Source organism: Berghia stephanieae, chromosome 3 (assembly GCF_034508935.2).
Source record: "Berghia stephanieae isolate SIO BIC M18660-M18661 chromosome 3, UCSD_Bste_1.3, whole genome shotgun sequence".
Classification (NCBI taxonomy): Eukaryota; Metazoa; Mollusca; class Gastropoda; order Nudibranchia; family Aeolidiidae; genus Berghia; species Berghia stephanieae.
In genome coordinates this window covers 98,613,254-98,631,257 of record NC_088362.1, presented here as the reverse complement: position 1 = coordinate 98,631,257, position 18,004 = coordinate 98,613,254, and positions in this window count along the sequence as shown.

Below are 18,004 nucleotides of genomic sequence, written 5' to 3'. Positions count from 1 at the left end.
ACATCAGACTACTGAATCCAATCGTCATAGTATAACTTTGAAAGTACAAATTAATTATTGAAACTTCTGCTGATGTGGTAGGGATACGTTTTTTTTCATTCTATTAATTCTACTGATTTCAAAATATATTATTGTTCTTATAAGGTGATTGACTTGATTGATCATTGAAAGATCAGCTTCGATGGAGCTCAATGTCATTTAAATGTATTTAGAAGAATAAATAAAGTAACACTCGATAGAAAGATTGTTTAAAATTTACTATTTTAAGAATATTTGCCTCATACTGATTACAATTTATGTCTTCCAATCATTTACCACGAGTGTATTTCTCTAAATCAAATCTTATCTTCCAATTAATCAAAACTCAAATCATTTTATCAAACTTTCAATATCATCACAAGGAGTAGAACTGCATATTTAAGTTTTATCTGCATAAAACTAATATAAACCATCACATTTCTTAATAACAAATGGAATTGACTGCATGTGCAGAAAATAGGGCTGGTTCAATGATAGAGCCCTAAGGAAAACGGCATTTCAAGGAACATAAAGTGGAGTTGACATCACTAAACACAACAGTTTGCCAGCGGTGAGTCAGATACGATCAGAACCATCTAAATACAGTGCCTTTTATACCAAAAACTCTCTCAAGACCAACTGAGCAGTATGTCTGATCAACAATGTCAAATGCCGTAGATAATTCAAGAGGTAGAAAATGTTCAGCTTATTTTTTCGTCTGCATTCCAAGTCAGATGTTTGAATACTCGAAGTCTTTGTGTTTACAGCTCCTTGCATGACGTATGTTCGAGATCTCCCCGCCCCCATCCCCCTCCCCCCAAATAAATAAAAAATAAATAAGAGTATGAAGATTGAGTAAATAAGTGATAAGCTGTGTATGAAATAGTGACAGCTGTCTTGACTCCCAGTCTGTTTCACAGACACACACACACACACACACACACACACACACACACACACACACACACCTTTTTCAAATTTTCATTTTATACCAATGTCTATTCCCTAATTTGTCGCTTTGGAAATTGAGTACTGAGAATTCTATGAACCTTGCCGGTCGCTTGTTCTTGTATATGTATATTTTGTGTGCTTCAATAACTGTTGTACAATGTTTTAATGCTTTTGTATTTTTGGCAACAAAATCAGAGTACCATAATATTTGTTGAATTTCATAAGAAAATATTATTGTTCATAGTTTATGTGACAACCCTCTGAGAATCTTGGTTTTACTAATTTGACCCACAATAGATTGATTAAATCGACCTCCTTGATTTGATTATATTAGGGGATAATATTCTAGGATCAGACTGTTTAAATGACGTTTATGTACATTTTTTTTTACAAAACCGCACGACGGTAACTGTGCATAATAATAAGATTCAGTCAAAATGTAAGTGTAATATTTTTTTTAATTGATGTCTTATAGTGGTTCTATATTGAGCGCATTATTGCCCGATGGCCTTACAAAAATCGAGTTGTAATGTAATAGCGGGAAATAACATAAAAACTGAGCAATTTAAAAAATGGAATGAACTGGATGCGTAAAAAGTGCGTTTCGGTTCATATCGATCTAAATTAGAAAATTTTCTTAAGTTTACGAAACAAAAATCACCGCCTCAGTGAGAACATTCACGAATCATTCATTATCGATTTTCTATATTTAAGTTTAAAATTCATCTCAAGCCTCAAACCCCGGTACTGCAATATTTCGAACACTGTCCCATGCAAATTTTACTTTAAAATTTATATAAGGTTTGCCATTCACAAGTCAATGACAGATTTATTATAATCAACTACACCTTTTAAAAATTTGATTACTTTTTGTGTCTTCTATTAATGGCCATATAAAATGTGTTCCCAAGTAAATGGCATCCTATCAGTCGTATCCTAAAACATAAGCTTAAATAAAACCCTAAGCCATTGTTTTTTGTTGTTTTTTTTGCTTTGTTGGTGTCGTTTTCTTGACTATACTTTTCAGATATCAAGATTAAACTATATGTCTGAGCACTCAGGGAGTTTTATACCTCTGGACTGAAGAGACTTTCTAACTGAGAAATGAGTAGGCCCCCTCCCTGCGGAGTAAAATGCTCATGCTTGCTCCATACTTATGGACTGAGGAGGTTGCCTTGCCTACTTTTAAAGAGCCTTCCTACCTGTGGAGTGAGATGGCTCCCTACTCATCAGCTAATAAAGGGTCTATACACTGAGGGGGATCCCTGTCTGTTGAGTGACGAAGCTTCTTCCCTGTGGATTGATTCGAGTCCCAACCTGTGATGGCCCCCTGCCCTACAAGTGAGCCAACTAGAACTAAAAGGCTCACTGCATGTGGACTGAGGAGGCTGCCTAATGGTAGACTGGGGAAGTCCAATGCATGTTGACTCGTCATCATCATAGTTTGTCGCTCCAACACCGATCTCACTCCACAGCATCTGTGGAGCAGACTCTTAGGTCATGGTCAGTGCAGCAGGACCCATCCTGGCATTCTCTAAGGATGTGCTCCATCGTCTGCTCTAGGAATCCACATGTACTCAAGCTAGTCTCAGCCAGCCCCGAGTTTTTCATGCTTCCAGCTGTTCTCCCAATTTTTGCCCGTGCTCTGTTCAGTGTTACCCATTCATTCCTGGGGAGCTCCGTTCCGTAGGAAAGTTCTTCTCTCGGACTGAGAAGGGGCATTGGGCTGGAGAGGTCTTTACCTGTAGATTGAGATGGCTTTTTACCAGGTAGCACCACAACGGGTCGAAAAGTTGATAAAGGGAATATCATTTCAATGCAGAGTTGAGTTAGGTTAAACCAAATCTGCAATTAAACCTAACTTAACTGAATAGCGCAAATTTAACAACTACTAATACACACAATACAATAATACAAACAATGGTCACATGACATACAATCGCCATAAAAGATAATCAGCTTATGAGGCAATATCAGCCGTATTACTACTGACTTGTTTTAAAATGTTTTGTTCTTCTGCAGATAGCAAGTAAAAGTTCAAATACAGACAACTATATTATGTGGTACAACCTATCAACACGCAATCGCCGAGGAACCAAACACTGCGTAGTAAAGAATAAAATTGACACGAGGAAATTGAGGTCACAAGTTTTGACTCATAAAAAGATATGGTTGACGAGAGCCTCACAAGTCAGCGTGTTCAATTTTTCTAAACTTGGCTGCCTCAGATTTGACAATACGTGCTCTTGTAAAAATCGGATTTCAAATTCTATGTGGAACTATCCATATAATGAACGTTATAATAATTATGTTTGGCCGGTACCAAATCATGCCGTTCCATGGATGATTAACATCAATGCTAACAATGGTTTCAATTGCAGTGGTGTATTGATATCTTATCGATTCGCCCTCACTACAGCGAAATGTGTCAAAAATGCCACGCAAATCCATATAACTGTGGGCGTTCATAACAGATGGAAAGATAAGCACACTGTAAACTATTCCCTAAGCTCTGAATTTATTTACATCCACCCCAAAGCTGAAAAACACTCATTGCCTGGTGCCTACGCAGATCTTGCAGTGATTCAAATGGGACTTGCCTTTCATGAGATTCATTTGACCTTAGAACCAGTCATCTCTCCCGCTTGTCTGTCAATAGATAACACACTTCAAGATGGACGGGTATGCTTTTCTGTTGGCTGGGAATTGATAGGGTCTCCAGCACCAATATTTAAGGAATCAAATGGTTTACGTTGGAAGAAACTCAAGGTGCATGATACAACTCCAAGTTATATTTTAATGGACCCAATGAATAGAATGTGCTTTGGAGATCTCGGGTCTCCATTGATGTGTAATGATAACGGTGTGACCAGATTATACGGTATATTGTCAAGGGGAAATCAATGTAATGTTAAAAACGGACAAGCCATCTACGTGGCATTGCCTCATTTCTATCATTGGATTAATAAAACCATGGACAAAGCCAATAAGATGAGAGCTAATGAACTGTGGAATTCGTCTTGGTATAAATTTAAATCTTATAGCTGGATTATGCACATAACTGGAAGGGAGATGAAATTAAATAATTAATGAATGTGATAAAATCATAAAAAATTGTTAGATGTTGTGCAACGATTTAATTTTATAAAAGGGTCTTGGTCTAGATGCACATATTTGAAGGTCTGATAATCGAACGCAACTACGCCTTGCTTTTCACCCACTCATTTAACCGGCTTGATTTTCGTATGATATGCTAAAAAAATCGTATCCACATGTTTTGTAGTTGGTTGGAATTTAGTGGGAGATAGGAAACAGTGTGGAGGAGATCCGCATGCTTTTGATGAACCTCACCATGGAAGCAACAAGTGCGAGCTATGCTTAGGGCAAGGACTATGATCACGGTTGGTGTTTTAGCGAACCCAGAACGCCTTTAATGTTTGTGGATAGCGGTGTGACCAAGGTTTATGAACTACAGTCTCATGGAGCACATTGTCATGAACGAGATGAATATAAGCTAACTTGGCAGCATTACTTGGATATTATTCTTGTATTAACTCTCTCCTTACCAGCCATTTTCATGATTTTCCCCAAAACCTCAAACCCAACTAACACAAAAATAGATTTTTTATCACTCAAACACAACAGTAGTAAGTTCTTGCGATACATAATTTCTTTAGTAAAACATGCTCGACAACAAACTGTTCATTTTCTTTAAATTTTATTATGCACAAGAGAAATTTGAATATGAAAATGGTTGGTTGTATCGCAACGAATGTGACGATTTTCCCATAGTTGGTAAGGAGAGGGTTAATAAACCCATGGCCGACGCCATTAAGAAAAGTAGCGTTTCATTCATCCTGTTTTGTTGATAAAGGGGAAACCCCGAAACGTCAATTTTATCTGTTTTCGTTTATTAAATTGAAGCTTACATTCAATTTCACATTGTTATTTAAGAAAAGTGGAAATGTACTTTGGTATAATGAATATTGGTTTGGGATTAAAAGCTACTCTTGGTAGTAGGATAGAGGGCTACGTTTTGATACGAACAGGGATAAGTTCGAATATAAATCGAATCAAATAAAACATGGAGTAATTGACCGAGTTCATAAATTTCAGGATAACAAAGTAAGAGAATTGAAAGAAAATATCAAATATCCAAATAACGCACTTCTTGTTCCAGATTTCAACTTGATGATGAGGATATTAATAATAATCATAGAATATTTGCTTCTTTTTCTTCTTCTCCTCCTCCTCTTCCTCCTCATCATCACCATCATCATCATCATCATCACCATCATTATTATCATTATATAAGCGGCTATGTTGTCTAGTGGTATGACACTCACTGGCTTTCGGATCGGAAGCTCCTGGGTTCGATCCTCGCTCGGCGCATAGTTGAGTCCTTGGAGAAGGCTTTTTGTTACTCACATTCTCTCACCGTACTCAGGTGTAAAATGAGTACCTGACCATTAACAGCGTTGTCTCTGTCCGAAAAAATTGTAATATCGCCTCACAGGCGTCATATCATACTTTGAGCATGTTGAGTGCATATTACGCTATATAAAAGCTCAATTTTAATAATTATTATTACTATTATTATTATTATTATTATTATTATTATTATTATTATTATTATTATTATTATTATTATTAATAATATTATTATTATTATCATTATTATTATTATTAATAATATTATTATTATTATCATTATCATCATCATTTTATGGTGATGATTAGTGCCGCGCTGAGGACCGGACCGAGGACCGGTCCCACGGTCTTTTAGCTGTGAACCGTGGTCCAGTCCCAAAGAGGAAGACCGCCGGCGGTCCTCACTTCTTATCACCTTTCAACGGTCTCGCGCCATACTACTTCCCCAGCGATTCGTTGCCTCGGTCCTTTGCCTATCTTCCACCAATCACCACCCATCCCACTTAATTAATCGCACCCACCCCCCTTTGCCATACACTAAACGACACAGACGACCATAGAGGCAGACGACCACCTCCCTCCACTCCGCAAACCGCCCTTTCGTGTGTGAGATGGGGGGAACAGGAGGCGCACGCCTTGGACGATTCCATTATACGGGGTAAATTTCAAAATTTACTACACCATAATGATCGCAATGACAATGATCTATGATGAAGGCATGACCCCTCTTCTCTAATGGGTTATTGTTTGAAATGTATGTGACTACTAAAGATGTGTGTGTGTGTGTGTGTGTGTGTGTGTGTGTGTGTGTCGAACCTAGCAAGTTGCAAGTCTGATTTTTTGTTTTCTTTTGTCCATCTCTTGTCGCCACTCCTTTCTATCGCATTGTTGTCATTTAAAATAATACAATAATATTAAAATTTCGTTTGGTGTTTTAACTAATCAAGTAATATGAGTTTCATTAGTTTCTTCCGTCCAAAAAAAAACAGTTATAACGTCTGTATTTTTAAAAGGTCCAATAGAATATTTGGGGACCCCGATAGCTCAGTTGATAGAGCACTCTCTTTATACGCAAAGGGCCAGAGATCGATCCCGGGTGCAGTCGATTTTTTTCTGAATCCCTGTCTACTCAGCAATGAATGGGTAGCTGAGTTTGTTAGATCTGGCGAAAAGTCACCATCGACCCCTCTTATCACCTCATCCACCCCCTCTTATTATAACTTCACGTCTCTCTCTTACTCTTCAATGCTCGCTGCCCTCTAATGTGTGTGTGTGTGGGGGGGGGGGGAGGGGGGGGGGGGTAGGAGTTGCGTGTGTGTATCAACGCCACGAACAACTCGATCAACGCCTTGGGCGATGCCATTATCTCCGTTAATGGGGATAAATTTCAAATTTTATTAAATTATCGAAGTAACAATGAAGTACGGTGAGCAAATAAAGAAGGCATCACCCCTCTTCTCTAATTAGGTTACAATTTGAAATTAGTGTGACTACTCCGTGTGTTTTACTCCTGTAGGCCACGGTTTTCATCGTGTAGCGGTCTTTAACGGTTCAAGAATGAACGGACCGGTCTAGAGACCGGTCCTTGCGGTCTTCATTTCCCAAGGACCGTAGGACCGTGGTCCTTAAGCTTGCCAAGGACCGCCCCGCACTAGTGATGATGATGACAATGACAAATATGATAATGATGATTGTGATGATAAAAATGTTAGAATGAGAATAATAATGATATTGATGATAATAATACTGATAATGGTTATGATGATAATACGTTGTTCATACTGATAATATTTATGATTATTATTACACATCGTGATGATGATCAAAAAAGGTCAGAATCATTGTGAGAACATTCACGATGACTTTGATAACGATCATCATCTTCATCGTTACGAAACCGAGCCAGACCAAGTAAAGAGGGAAAAAATATCAGTGTAATCAGGTGGTCTGAGGTTCGGTCCCCAGTTGGGGGCAGGCTGAGATTTTTCGTGTTTTTTTTTTTTTTTTTTTTTGGGGGGGGGGGGGTTATTTTCTTTTTTTCTGGTATGTATCCCTTTTCTTTTCCTGGTACTGTTTCATAAACACTTTTCAAATCTAATACCAGTGTCAGTCCCCTAACTTTTTCACTTTGAAATTTTCAAAAATAAACTAAGGAGCTAACTTAAATGTCTTGATGATGATGATGATGATGATGATGATGATGATGATGACGACGACGATGATGATGATGATGATGATGATGTTGTTGATGCCGGTTTTTTATTTATTTATTTATTTATTTTTTTTTTTACGATAACTACTATGTTACTAGTGTGCATCTTGTGTGAGTGTGTCTATGTCAATATTGTATTGTTATAAGTGTGTAACCAAATGACAAATTGCCACTTTTTTGGGGGGACAATAAAGATATATTATTATTATTATGTCTTCGTTCTTGTCCTCTCGCATTCAACGTTTGTGTTTTATGGTCAACGAGGGTCAACAGGTTACCCTTGAGAGAAAGTTAAGCCTTAAGTCGGCCCAACTATCCGGTCACCTTAGTGGTGTAATGTAGAAATGAAGTGAGTAGGAAAGTGCCAGAAGACAATCGAGAATAAAAATTTCGCCGCGGTGATGGGGGATCGAACCCGCGACAATACTGGTACGACAACTCCGCCTGGCCGGAGAGAGCGTGACTCTACCGAATGAGCTATCCATGATCCCAAAAAAGATCGGTTCTAACCCTAGTCTTATTAGAGTCTTCTTTCCCTGACTTCTTGAGGTCACGGGTTCAACACACACACAAACGCCGCGAACCCCCATCGCCGCCGCGAAATTTTTATTCTCTATTGTCTTCTGGCACTTTCCTACTCATTTCATTTCTTGGTGAGATGGTAGAACGTCTGACCGGTAATCAGAAAGTTTGAGGTTCGATCCCGAGTCGAATCAGACTGATTCTTTGGAAATCCACCACGGGAGGTCAGAAGACTCCGCCCAACGGGTGGATGAGTAGGAAGAAGAAGAAGAAGAAGAGGAAGAAGAAGAAGAAGAAGAAGAAGAAGAAGAAGAAGAAGAAGAAGAAGAAGAAGAAGAAGAAGAAGAAGAAGAAGAAGAAGAAGAAGAAGAAGTTGTTCATATTTGTTTTGTCAGAGCTGATTCTGCTCTTGATTGTCCGCTCCTCATTCATGAAGATTATGACGTGTCCGTGATATTTGTTGCAAAACCAATAACAAGACTGTCAATGTTAATTCATTAATTACTAGATCTATAGGGAATGAGATTAGCGGAAGAGTAGCGTCCCTTGATTGGATGTCACCCATAGTCTGTGACGTCACCGGCGGAAAAGTTATTAGAGAGAGAACGTCATGTGCGCATGCGTCTCTCGTCCTCGCGGAAGCGTCCACGACCAACATGACGTTCTCTCTCTAATAACTTTTCCGCCGGTGACGTCACAGACTATGGGTGACGCCCAATCAAGGGATGCTACTCCTCCGCTAATCTCATTCCCTATTTGAACTTGACGTATACGACTCGAAAGTTACGAAGAATTTAGTATCTCTCGGAGTGGGTTTAAGGCGCTTCCAACACTTTTAGATCATTTCAGCGCCAATGACGAGATTTCAACATTGTTTTTGTTTTGTTTTTAAGGGTTTTACGAAGCTTGCAACACATTTAGATTAATCAGCGCCAGTAAAAAGGAAGAAAATGGGATAGTAAAAAGTTCTAGAATTACAATTAAAAAGCGCCCAATAGAAAGTAAGACAAAGGGTAACTGGGAACAAATAGGGATCAGATATAGATTCCAAGAGCATACCACCAATGTACTTAGTTTGAGATCACCTATAAGTCTCATCCGGACACAAGCACAAAATCCAAAGAGGAATACACTCAAATTATGCTTACATTATACATTCAAAATAACAAATATAATAATACATAACAGAGAGATGATTTACAAGGAAAAAAATATCATCTCCCATAACAATAACTATGCATTTGACTGTTTCTCTCCCAGCCAGGATTTCGACCAGGGCCAGGAAAACCCAAATAATCTCATTCCAAGACAAGACAGAAAGCATGTTGGAAAACAGATATAAGGGGATAGAAGCCACAGTATGTACCCCCCTTGCCCACTATGTGAGGTCAGGATCCCCAACCAGTATTTCAACATTTATTATAGATCTGTACTGTCACATGGGATAACTAATTGTGCGTCAAAGGAAAATCTTGGGAGCATTTGGGTATTCTCGTCCCTGTTGCAGTTAATTTTCTCGCGACTTTGTGGTCTTGTGGTATGGAAATTTGCCTTTGGGCCTACATATAAATTGCTGAAACGAGTCCAGCTCTTTTGAAAAGATTCTTTATTCACATTCTCACATGGTACTCAAGTGTTAAATGAGTGCCTGGCCGATAACAGCGTTGTCTCTGTTGAAAAACATTGTCATAATGTCTTGCCTTACAGGGGGATTTATCATTTCCTTACAAATTAAATTATATATATATATATATATATATATATATATATATATATATATATATATAATATATTATATATATTGATCTGTTCCTTTTAGCAAGAATTTCAGCACCTGTTAATTCAAACCAAGTAATTTTGAGCTTCTCTTATATAGTGCAATATCCACTAAATGTGCTCAAAGCGCTTTTCAAGGGGTCCCTGACCAACAGCAACACGTAAAATGTAGAACGAGAAATGACGCCTATCAGGCGATATTACAATTTTTTTTTCCGGACAGAGACAACGCTGTTGACGGCCAGGTACTCATTTTACACCTGAATACGGTGAGAAAATGTGAGTAAAGAGCCTTTTCCATGGACTCAACTAAGCGCCGAGCGAGGCTCGAACTCAGGACCTTCCGATACGAAAGCGAGTGTCATACCACTTGACCACATAGCCGCAAGTAATCTCATGTCAGAGCGGAATGTGTGACTTTCCCAGTCAACGATTATATTGTTTTTTATGTTTTTAAGGGTTTTACGGCGCTTGCAACACATTAAGGTCATATCAGCGCCAGTAAAAAGGAAGAACATGGGATAGTAAAAAGTTCTAGAATTACAATAAAGCATCCAAGAAAAGGGAAGACAAAGGGGAATTGGTTCAAATAAGAAACAGGTGTAGATTCCAAAAGAACTCTATCAAAGTACTTAGTTTGAGATCACGAAAAGTCTCATCCAGACACAAGCACAGGTCCCCGCTAAGAGGAACACACTCAAATGTTTTACAAATCATATATAATATAAAGAAAGTATAATACAGCGCATAACAGAGAGATGATTTATAATGAAAAAAATATCATCTCTCAGAACTAACTGTACATTCGACTGTTTCCCTCTCAGCCAGGGCATCTGGCCAGGACCAGGGCAAAACCAAGTAATCTCAATCCAAGACAAAGACAGAAAGCAAATTGGAAAACAGATATCGGGAGATAGAAGACAGTAAGTGCCACCCTGCCCACTATGGGAGGTCAGGAACCCCACCCGGTCAACCATTACAGGTCCAATGATTTCACCCATCAGTCAAGATAAGGAGAATTTAGTAATAGAGCCATATAATTCAAAATAAAATAAACTCCAAGTCAAGACGAGAATAAAATACCATATTATAAATGTATTAAACATACGATCCGTTGTGTTAAAACATTATAGGGAAATGAGATTAGCGGAAGAGTAGTCATGTTGGTTGTGCGCATGCGTCTCTCGTCCTCGCGTCGCATGCGCACAACCAATATGACGTTCTCTGTCTAATAACTTTTCCGCCGGTGACGTCACAGACTATGGGTGACGTTCAATCAAGGGACGCTACTCTTCCGCTAATCTCATTCCCTATAATCACAATCACATCCATAATGAGTCGTTAAACCTCAATACAGTAGTAAGACGCTATAACAGCAGGTAAGTAAGTACAATTAAAACTCCGATAGCATCCATTGCATGAAATCAAAATTTCAATAAAATAACCTACGTTTATATGACTCATCCTTGCAATCAAAATCACAAAACAATACGGCCTACTTGTTCTTTTTTTTAAAAGTAACATTTTTTAAATTAACGATTTGGATGTCATAAGTCTATAACAGGATAAGAAAATGTAGTGAAAAAAAGGATGTAAAAGTTTTAACACAGAAAAACAAAAACAAAACAAACAAAATACTTAATGCGGAATGTTTCGGGCTAAAAACCCTTCTTCAGCCAACAACTAAACAAGATAGACGGAAGAAAAGGTCTTCATAAGTCGATTTCAGTTTTGTGAAATTCAAGAAACAAAACTCACTCTTCCCAATAAAGGCTGCTATTTTAACTCAAGAAGCTCCAATACAAAAGCTTACACGTGAATAATTTCGTTCTGATATGATTGGTCACAATCTCAGATCGTCTATAAAATTTTAACCCTGGATGTGACAGGGCAAATTTCAACAACCCCCCCCCCCCCCCCCCCCAAAGAAACAAACAAAAAAATCAAAAAACAAACCAACATCCAAATAAATAAAAAACTCCAAAAAAACTAAAAGAAAAAAATACCAACGTTTGTCTGGATATGATTCTCGTTTTCACCGCTAGCTTCTCCTGAAGCTAGAGTCTCATTGTAAATACACTGTACTAATCTCTAAATAAAAGTGATGAAAACGAGAGCCACAGCCTGACAAAAGCCATGTAACGAGTCAACCGAAATTGGCCTTGGAAGCTGTATAGTTAAAAACAACGTTTTTACCTAGAAGTCGCTTAAATTTCGCTCCTTGTCATGGGCTACTATCAGAGTTAATTTGTAATGTAACAAACATAATCGCATTTGTACCGTAAGAATAGTGACGATAGGGATCAGATAAGCAATGGAAAATAGAAATAATTAAGAGGTATAAATAAATTTACTGTAAAACCAGTGAAAATTGTACGTATCAACACAACCTTTGAATAATCACATGTAAGAATAATCTGGAATGTTAATAATTATTATGTAACAAGTATACAACCCTGTGAACAGTCCGTTTGTATATAATTAGCAGATCATTATCATTATTATAGGAATGCCAGTAGTATTCACATTATAAATGAAAGTAATGAATTAGAATAGGTATTAATATAATTTAGAGTAGAATCTGGTCAATTCTTTATTATGGAATTCACCCACCTGTTTCCAATATATGTAGCATATTATAATACGAGCATAATATTTAACATGTTATAAGTCAATGTTGTTTCATCTGTAGAGATTACATTAATTTATACTTTAAAATTGATTTGTATTTGTTAGTTTTATCAAGTATAAATTATACTATATGTATTTATTATACACCCTTTTTACATAGGTATCTATTTGAACCCCAACAAATTTTAACAATATGAATGGTTATAATTATAATATATATATATATATATATATATATATATATTATATATATATATATATATATATATATATATATATATATATATATATATATGCTATTTCTCAGGTTTAATGAGTATCGACTCATATGTATAGTATTAAATTGTATAAATAGTATATTATATAAAACTGTATGATATAGTTTAAACCTTGCAAAAGTACTTAAGAGAATTTTATTACGAATCTTATTTTTTTTGTATGCATTATTGGAAGAAACATTTATTCCATGTTTTCTTTCCCATCGTTGATAAAATATGTGCCTGCTTGTTCCTAACACTGCTATCTGCTCTGTATTTACAACATGTCATGATTTTTCTTTTTCCTTTCTAACATGAAAAAAAGTAGTTCTCCAGAGCAATTAGGCCCATAGAGTTGAAATTTATACCGGTCACTCTAGCAGAAAATGTACAATTGCATGCTACCCTTTGGATAAGACGCTAGTCTATCGCAAAGTACTTTCCACCAGATCTAACAGACCCAGCTACCCAGGGTGGACAGAAAAAAATCTTGACTGCACATGGGATGGGCTTCGGTCCCTTTGTGCTTGAAGTGAGTGCTCTACCTACTGAGTACCAATTGGGTACCTATCGGAACCCCCTCTCAAACACAAGCATTTTTATAATTTATATATTTTATTCTAATGATAAAGTACCAGGACTTACAAAACCAAGAACGATTCCGATTTTTTAAAAGTTGTTCAAATATCATGTAAAATGCATCGCTGATGCATTATTATATCGACAGCAACAAAATATTTTGGCAACATTGTTTTTTTCTTGATTGTAATATTATAATTTTTGGCAACATCACATGAGTGCATCGCTTGACATTAAATACCTGCTATTGTTTTTATTTTTATAGAAAGGTACTGAGGAGATTGGACTTGAACAAGACATTCCAAATAGTAACAGTGAAAGAAATATTATTTGATAATCAAAGAAATAATAATAATAATAATAATAATAATAATAATAATAATAATAATAATAATAATATTAATATAAATAATAATAATAATAATAATAAATAATAATAATAATAATAATAATAATAATAATAATAATAATAATAATAATAATAATAATAATAATAATAATAATAATAAATAATAATATAATAATAATAATAAAATAATAATAATAATAATAATAATAATAATAATAATAATAATAATAATAATACGAAGAAAAAGAAGAAGAAGAAGAAGAAGAAGAAGAAGAAGAAGAAGAAGAAGAAGAAGAAGAAGAAGAAGAAGAAGAAGAAGAAGAAGAAGAAGAAGAAGAAGAAGAAGAAGAAGAAGAAGAAGAAGAAGAAGAAGAAGAAGAAGAAGAAAAAAAAATGTAAATCTTTCAATAAACGAGAATCGATTGGAAATAAAATACAAGATACAAACAATTATCTATGCGTAACAAGTTCAATATAATATAATATATAAATATATATATATATATATATATATAATTCTGCAATATAGATATAAATTCTTTGAAGTTTGAAAGGGTATTGAAGAAGCAACCCTGATTGATCTGACTATGACCCTCTCAGGTAAAGACTCCAGGTGAAATAAATGATCACATTCTATGAGATAGACACAAAGCCACGTAGTAAGTAGGGATAGAAATGATAGCAAGGAGGTAGACTAGTGTAGAATCCACCAGTCCAGGGGTGGCCAACACAACATATTTACCTTTTATTCAAGGGATTATATGTATATTATATTAGAGAACCTGAGACTTCGCGCTCTTGTTTTGATTCTTGAGGGCTATGTTATTCATTATATTTCATACAAGATAAACCCTCTTTGTCTTTATAATTTTAAATTAGTTGTACTGATGTGTTACAGAATAATATCAGAAATTAAGGAATGAATGGAAAAATCTCTTAGCTTTAGTTATCTCCTCTACACACGATCCCCCCCCCCCCCCCCCCCCCCCCCCCCCCCCCCCCCCCGGCCACACACACACACCCATCCTTTTTAATTGTTTGTTTTTAAGGATTTTACGGCGCTTGCAACACATTAAGGTCATATCAGCGCCAGTAAAAAGGAAGAAAATGGGATAGTAAAAAGTTCTAGAATTACAATTAAAGCACAAAAGAAAAGGTGAGACAAAGGGGAATTGGTTAAAATAGGGAACAGATGTAGATTCCAAGAGCACACCGCCAAAGTACTTAGTTTGAGATCACCTAAAAGTCTCATCCAGAGACAAGCACAGGTCCCAACTAAGACGAATACACTCAAATGTTTACAAATCATATAATATAATATGTAAACTAAACATAATACAATGCATAACAGAGAGATGATTTACAAGGAAAAAAATATCATCTCCCAAAACTATAACTATATATTCGACTGTTTCCCTCCCAGCCAAGGAAATCCGGCAAGGTTCAGGACACAACTAAGTAATCTCATTCCAAGACAATGACAGGAAACAATTGGAAACGGGTATGGGGGGATAGAAGACACAGCATGTACCTCCCTGCCCACTATGGGAGGTCAGGATCCCCACCCAGCATCCTTTTTAATCCAATAGTTCAACGAATCATATCACAGGTCATTGCAACAAATTATGTTGATTCTATGTATAAATATATTACTGTAAAACAATCGCACATGTTCCTTCAGTCAGCAAACATCCAATGAAACCAAAGAGGTGCAGAATTCAGCAAGATCAATGAGGAATTTCGGAAGGTAACGGCTCAACCTTTGAACACATTGCATTTGGTCATAGCCATAATTTGTCCACAAAAAAAAAAAACAAACAAACAAAAAAACAAAACAAAACAAAACAACAACATTGTATGAAATATTATGACTAACTACGTGATCACTTGTCTAAACCAAATTTTCCGACTCAAGGATCTAAATTCCTATATCCCTTAGCTGGATTTTTGGTTTCGGAGATTTTGATCAGTGTTTCGTGACTTTTCATTGCATTGTCAAATTCTACTCAAACCACAGCACTTATCGGTCTAGATTTTCTTGTCCTTCATTATTATTTTATTTTCAAAATCATATAATGATGTATTGCGCTTAAATTAAAAACTCATAACATCAGCCAGCCGGATCTAACGTAGCTACCAACACACAAAATTATGTGTAACCTTAAACGTTTATAGTCTGATTAATACAATTTAGTGAGAACTACTCATAAAAATGGCTGGCTAGAAAAAACCACACACACAATTTGGTTCCATCTATAGTACTGAATTAGGTACCAATTAATTGTTTCATTTTAAAATTATGACAACTGTTTCAAAGCATATACTGTAATTTTTGCATTCGTTGAATTTGAAAGTTTCTAGTAGTGAGAAATCAATGAAGAGTGAATGAGTAATCATTAGTTCTAAAAAGAAAATAAGTCGTATCGTTTCTCAATCCTATATCTACTGCCTGCATATATCATCACGAACAGGTAGACATTTTTGTGTTTTAACACAATTAAAATCGTCACAGCAATGAAAACACACCTAAATCTGACTACTGTCAACAAGTAAAAATTGCAAAACCAAATTATAAGCTCACGGACAACCAATATACATACAAACACACTAGTGCGCAAACGCAGACATGAACAAACAATTTTGGCAATCAAAAGCAAAAAAAAAAAAGTTATAACTAAATAATAAACAAAAAAACAATAATAATCAAACTGGAATGTCTATAAGTTAAAAAAAAGGAAAAACCTCAAATTTCTAGAGACAATAGAAATGGTCTATCATAATCTGCAAGAATGTGCAAAATGTGAATTTTTTTTTCAAAGTCTGATACTTAATGTATTTGTCCAGCTGGCCTCAAATCTAGATAATTGGTTTCGATGACTTTAGAATCCTAGCTTACTCTAAATTTATCACAACTTCCAGGGCGACCTGAATTATCATAATAAGGAGATGCTTGCTAAGTTAAACTAAGAATGTTTTCAATATCGAGCTTATTAGGCAGCACATAACACTCAAATAGTCTAATACATTTTTATGTAGAACTTCTCGATATGCCTGACACTAACATAATAAATTAGGGAACAATAAATATTAATAATTTATTTTTAAGTTAAAAAACAAAATATCAGGGTCTAAATTTTGCAATATGTTTATTATATTTACCATTACGATCCTCCTACAAGCAATCAGTCCCCTGATAAAACTCTATCCGAACTTTTCAGAAACTAATTTATTATCTCCCTTAGACACATCTCCATTGGCTGGCAGGCATTACACAATTGAAACTAAATAGTATCCTCTGTAAGACTGCACTTTATTTTGAGATCAAGCAAGTACCAGATATTGAAATGTCATTATTTTCGTGGTCAGTATCTATCTATTATCAACTATTATGGTAGTTTTTATCATACCATTCTCAGATAGGTGCATCAAACAGTGCATGTGCAAGATGTGAACGAAAGAAAAACATCGAAAAGTTATCAATATCACGTCTTCAGACTTCAAAGACGTTCGTGTAATGTTTATATGAAAATAATAACACAATTCTTTTCATTATTAAAACAACTTAATTGCATTTTAACAAATTACATTTTGCCAATATAAAACTGTACAATGTTATGAAAGTTCAAGAGTATTGATAAAATATCATATTTACAACTATATACATAAGAGAGAGAGAGAGAGAGAGAGAGAGATAGAGAGAGAGAAAGAGAGAGATAGAGAGAGATAGAGAGAGAGAGAGAGCGAGAGAGAGAGAGAGATAGAGATAGATAGAGAGAGAGAGAGAGAGAGAGAGAGAGAGAGAGAGAGAGAATGAGAGAGAGAGAGAGAGAGAGAGAGAGAGAGAGAGAGAGAGAGAGAGAGAGAGAGAGAGATCGAGAGAGAGAGAGAGAGAGAGAGAGAGAGAGAGAGAGAGAAGGTCTATATAGGAAAAAGCATAGTCACAAGACCATCCTATTGCAATACAATGTGAGAAAAAGGATGTCACAAATTTGAGACACTAGTGCTAAAAGTATGTAAGATATTATGCGTTCCATACTTTGCTAAAGAGTTTTTCCTTATGTATGAAGATGTCTCACCTTTGTGGAAAAACACATATAGACTCCAATTAGAATCGATTCAGATAAAATTTGCAGAGCTCCTGCTTTTAAAAAATATTAACTTTTACTGTTGTATGTTTAAGATAAGCCGTTAAGTTTTAACTCTGTAAAATTCACCATTTTAAACCATAACCTTCATCGAACCAAGGTTGACCGACTGTTTCACTCAGTCAGTGTGACA